This window comes from Tiliqua scincoides, chromosome 1, assembly GCF_035046505.1.
Source record: "Tiliqua scincoides isolate rTilSci1 chromosome 1, rTilSci1.hap2, whole genome shotgun sequence".
Lineage (NCBI taxonomy): Eukaryota > Metazoa > Chordata > Lepidosauria > Squamata > Scincidae > Tiliqua > Tiliqua scincoides.
The window spans coordinates 40,775,781-40,781,317 of record NC_089821.1 but is presented as its reverse complement, the minus strand read 5'-3'; the positions used below and the strand labels follow the sequence as shown (position 1 = coordinate 40,781,317).

General features: G+C 45.1%; 1 pseudogene; it reads left to right on the top strand.

Moving 5' to 3' along the window:
* The first annotated feature begins 4,962 nt into the window (after positions 1-4,962).
* On the top strand, positions 4,963-5,076 carry LOC136637181 (5S ribosomal RNA; annotated as a pseudogene).
* The last annotated feature ends 461 nt before the right edge of the window (positions 5,077-5,537 follow it).

The window sequence follows — 5,537 nt, the reverse complement described above, 5'->3', positions numbered from 1 at the left end:
TCCAGCACAAGTTTGGGGCCAAAAACAGTGCAGCCCGAGACAAGGGAAAGTCTTTCCCCTTGTCCAGTGCCTTGCTGCAGTGGCCCCAATGCGTCTACTCGAATATGCACCACCTGGCGAGGTGGTGCAGATCCAAGCAGAACGGAGCAACCAGAGGTCGCTCAGTGCCACTTGGTAATGGGGGCTAGGATCCAGCATAACTGCCAGATCCTGAACCCGTCTCCTGCTCTCCGCCCGCCCGCCCTTGGGAACATCCAACGCCCACCCTCCCCCTGCCCCAAAATGCCTCCCTTCTGCCTCTTCCCCACCTCCCCCCCGCCCCAGACTCCTGTGTCAGCTGAGCTCAGCCAGTGCAACTCAACTTTCCTCCGCGTCCACGTTGGCGTGGGGAGGCTGGTGCTCACCTGTGCGCCAGCCTATATCCCCAGAAAGTAGCACAAAAGTGCCTTCAGCACTTTTGCAACACTTTCAGGCCAGCACAAGGGACTTCTGTTGGCCCAAGTGAGGGCTAGGATTGCACCCTAAATTAATTAAATTAAAAGTTTACAATGAGTTTAAAAATTTATTTAAAATAAAAGAAGAACCTTCCTACTTCTCCCAAGCAGATGCTGATCTGCTTAAAAAGAATTCCCCAAACATCCCAAAGGCTGCAATCCTAGTTACATTTACCGGGAGTAAGCCCCATTGGCTATCATTGTTAAAAGTATGTACATAGTCACCTGTTAAAAGTACAGATCTGTAACATTTCCCCAAATGCAGTCACATAGCACAGTAGCATCAAGTCTAATATATTAAAAACAATATACACATTTAAATGAATGGAGACCCACCTGAAACTGGCTCACGACCCACTTAGTGGGTCCTGACCCACAGTTTGAGGAACACTGTTGTAGAGGAATAGCGTTTGAGGAACGCTATTTTACCATCTGTATATTCATGTATTTTTGTTTTTCCTGTACCTCATCATCTCTCTAGGAGCCCGGCCATTAACCAGGGTGCAATCCGCCCACCCTGCCCTATATCCACCCTGTTCTGTCCTCCCCTCTGCTCCGCCCTGCAGAACCCCTCCCCACCCTCCCCTCTTCCAGCATTCTGCCTCCCAAAGTGGCCAGCCAGGAAACCCAACAAGCAAGGCAGTAGCTGCAGAACAATATATAGTTTGTCCCTGAAAACTGCTATAGAAGTGAATAATCAAAGCGACACCCATTTGTGAGAAGTGACTTCCTAACAATAGAGTATATGGGGTTAACGTATTTCATGTGCTTGTCTATTAAATTGAGGACAGTGCTTAACAGTCATCTCCAGGATAATAAAGATTGATTTTTTCCCCCGCACTGATTGATTGTGGTTGGATAAAATACAGAGGGGCTTGCCATAATAATAATAATAATAATAATAATAATAATAATAATTTTACTTAAATCATAGGGCAGGGCAACTTCCAGGTCCAGTATATTAATATATATATTCATGCTCAATTGTCACAGAATTGATAGAAGAGGAGGGAAAAAAAAACAAATTGTTTCAGAGAGATATAAAGACAAAGCAATAATTCCAGCTGCCACAACAATGAAGTGTTTTCAGGTCTGTGTGGGTGCTGGAATTTAAAGGCAGCAGAGAAAGTAAAAGATTGTGTGGTCTCTTGTGATAGATGTTCGTATTTGTGCTGTGTTCCTATGAAAGCTGTGTTGGCAGGCTGAACACCCACATCACCAAATCCCACTTCGTTTGACTTTTCTGGGTTTTGTGCAAAATTGTTTATTTTTTTTAATACAAAGGGAATCCCATATTTAATTTGCTCATATCTGCAGATCAATAACCCGCTATTCTTTTTGACACCGAGTAGGATAGTCTTTGTATACCTCCCACACTCTTGGTTCTAACTTATGTGCACTGTAATAAAATTGAGAAGTTAAAGCATGAGGGAAACATCTCCAGCATGAGTGTATGTAAGACATTATTAAACAACTGACCATGTGCTACCGTAACATATAGAAGAATTAACAAAAGTGGCAACTGGGCTCATAGGAGGTTTTTCCCCCCATGCTGAAACATGTTTTTCTCTTTCCAGAAGAAACAGCCCAATCCTATCCAGGTTTGGAACAGCATGTGGAAGCATTTATAACAGCAGAACACAGTTCCACTGTTGTAAAATGGTTTTTGGTGGTGCACGCAGCATGCCACTCATGTCCATTTTAGGAGCAGTGGCACTGGTGTGGCCTCCGCTGGACCCTGCAGGGGACTTTTGGCTGCTGAATGTCTCCTTGGGGTAAGGGGTCAACTTGGACCTGAACCGGAAATATCACTGGCACAAGTCTGCGTTGACCCATGCAGGTGAATCAAGCCTGGGAATGGGGTTTGGATTTGGTGGGTGCTGTTGCCTTTGAACCCACCTCCCTCGTAGGGGCGATCTATCCATCCCTGTCTCATCTTCTTCCCATTCCCCCCTCCCCAGCTCTGAATGTGTGCTGGGGGGAAGGTTCCACCCTCGTTGCTGGTGCGCCGGCTGCGTGTGGTGCTGCAAAGTGCCTATGCCAGTGGAATGAATGTTCCACTGGCACTGCTTTTCGACAGGATCGGGCCATAAGTCTTTGCCCTCATCCAGAGGGCATCTCTGTAAATAAATTGTCATACCCCCCCCAAAACAGAATTGCCAAGATTCAGAATGGGTTTAACTTGCATTCTATGGTAATTTACACCAATGCAATGTGGACCGCAATAACAGGACTCTGCACTGACAGTGGTTTGTTCATACTCTTCTCAGGCATAAATGGAAGTATGATGGGGGAGGGAATGAGCTCTTCAGATTCATATGTGTAAATATAAACATTCAGTACTCCATTGTGAATGTAATCACCTGATACACTATAGCAGGGCCACTTGACCCCAGTCTGGGGGTTCAGACAAATTCATCTGCCCGATGAGAGGACCCTTTTAGTCTGCTTCCGTGTGTCTCCTCTGCTGGGTAGATCTGGGCACCAGGACGCTCTGGGCAGTTGCATCTGCCTAGAGATCCTATTGTGCAGCCTTCTTGACACCGGGCAACAGATGTGTTTGTCCAGAGCATCCCGGTGCCCAGATTTACACAGCAGAGGAGCTGCACACACGTGGAACGAAAAGCTGTGGTCTGAATGGGGACTGCATTTTCGTCGGACAGCACTCACGACTTTGGGCACCACTGTACTATAGAAATGGTATCACATAAAGCCTGCTTACAAATTGGACATTTCCTCTTTTGAAAATAAAATTAAATTACTGTTGAGCATGGATTCCTAAATAAATAAATAATTTTTTAAAAAAATGTGAAAGCTGAAAATGAGGCTTTGAAATAGTAATTTACAAAGCATGGTAAATTAAATACCTGCAACTTCATAATAAAGCCTATACATAATTACAGCATCACAATTCAATCCGTGTTCTTCACTTGCAATAATAAACTATTTCAAGTTATATCAACCTGCTAGAAGTGCAAAATGCCATTGCGTGTAGGTTAGGACCTCTGTATCCAACAGTTGCAGTAAGTTGCATAAGTTGCAGTAAGTGATGGAAAGGGGATGCAAATTCAATCAAGGTGTTCGGTTTCCACCTACCACTTGCCTAACAGGTGATCAAGGCAATATATAAGGTAGTACAGATGAACATATTGTGGAATGTCCTGTGATTCAACAGGATCCAGGGCTGGAAAAGCTGTCATGTGACCAGGGATCATCCTTCTCCTCCCCTCCCCCCCCCTCTCTCTCTCACACACACACATGTATATACCCAAACCTGAACACATGCAAATATCTTAAAAGGAATGCTGCTATTGTTGCTATCTCCTGATAAAACTGTCACATTTTCCCAGGCTGGGGATGGAAGAGGAATATCCAAAGCAAAGTAGGAGGCACACAGTCTTCTGCTATACTTGGATGTCTTTAGATCAGGGCCAGATGAGTTCAGATATCATACTGGAGGTGGTGGTTCCCAAACTGTGCACTGTGGCTCCCCAGGGAGCTGCAGAAAACAGCCAGGGAACCCACAAATCCTCACAAAAAAACCTGCTACCCTATACAATGCATAGGATTGTAGTCCTAATGGGGAAACATAGCCAATGGCCCATTAGGTCAAGGGAAACACCAGTCGAAAAAATTTGGGAACCACTGCACTGTGCTCTTGACTGATCCCACCTGAATAATGAGCTTCTCCTACCCTTCTCCAACAAAGCCCATCATGGTCCAGTTATACAATTAGCATGATTGTGCAGCAAGCAAGCACAAATGATACTTTATGATCTATAAACATAGAATCTGCATGGATCCCCAGATGTTAACACAGTTCCTTCTTCTTCAAACAATTCTAGTGCTGTTTTGCTCGATCGTTGGCAAATGTTTAGTAGAGACATTATTCATCCAGCACTCTGGAAACGTCTTTTTCCTAATATGGATGGAGCAATAGCAAGGGAAGGGGACATAGGAGTTAGTTCACTAGAAAACAATGATATCTCTGCTATGAATTTTACTTGCATTGTCTAGACATACTGATTATTCTTCCATTTCTCGGAGGTATTTATGGCTGTTAATGATCTAGTACAAACAAGTGAGAGTTGTTTATGCACAGACAAATTGCCATGTTACATATAATTGATTGCCAGAAGTCAAAAGGGAAAATCTAATTGAAATTCCCCAAGTTTACATGATCGAGCACTGAGAGAAAACCTTTGTCGTTACTTAGGATTAAAAATTCCCTTTTAAGAAGCAGCCAAATGCAGTTTGGCTTAGGAGGTTTCTACTCACAAATAACTCAATTAAAATGAAGTATCAAAGCTGTAAGTTGTAACCTGTTGGCATGGAAGACAAGAAAGGAGGCTTGATGCTCTGCTGCCATCAGTTTTATTCTAGCACAGCTGACCGTGGCAGGTGTAGAAAGGCATTACTAAATCACATCTGCACTGCAGATTTTTAATTCAAAATCTCTCCTGAAGTCTTCTTCAGTTACCCTGCACATGCCTGATCTCGTCTGATCTCGGAAGCTAAGCAGGGTCAGGCCTGGTTAGTACTTGGATGGGAGACCACCTGGGAATACTGGGTGCTGTAGGCTTATACCATAGTCTTTCGAGACTGAAGGTTGCCAACCAACCTTCTTCAGTGGATTCCAACACTGAAGAATTGTAAAATGGCAATCTATTCAGAAGAACAACAAAAATTAGGCTGGGATCAGCCACGGACCTCCACAGCCCCGTGCCCCGGGCAAAGCTCCGCGACGGCACCTCCCCCGCAGGCTGTCGCCGCAACCCTCAGGCAGAAATTCACCCCCCTACTTACCAGAGCCTCACGGAGCCTCGCGCTACCTCCTCCCACACCGGAAAAACCTCTGTGAGGTTCCCCAGCGCTATAAACTGTGCTTCCGGCAAACCTGAAGCACAGTTTCCGCCCCTGTCAAGAGCTTCAGAGAGGCTTCCGCGGGGCCATAGAGGCTGGCGCTCGGGGCATTTGCCCCAGGTCAGCCTATGGCAGGCACGCAACTGTCTGGGATTGCTCTACCAAAAATCAAATATTAAT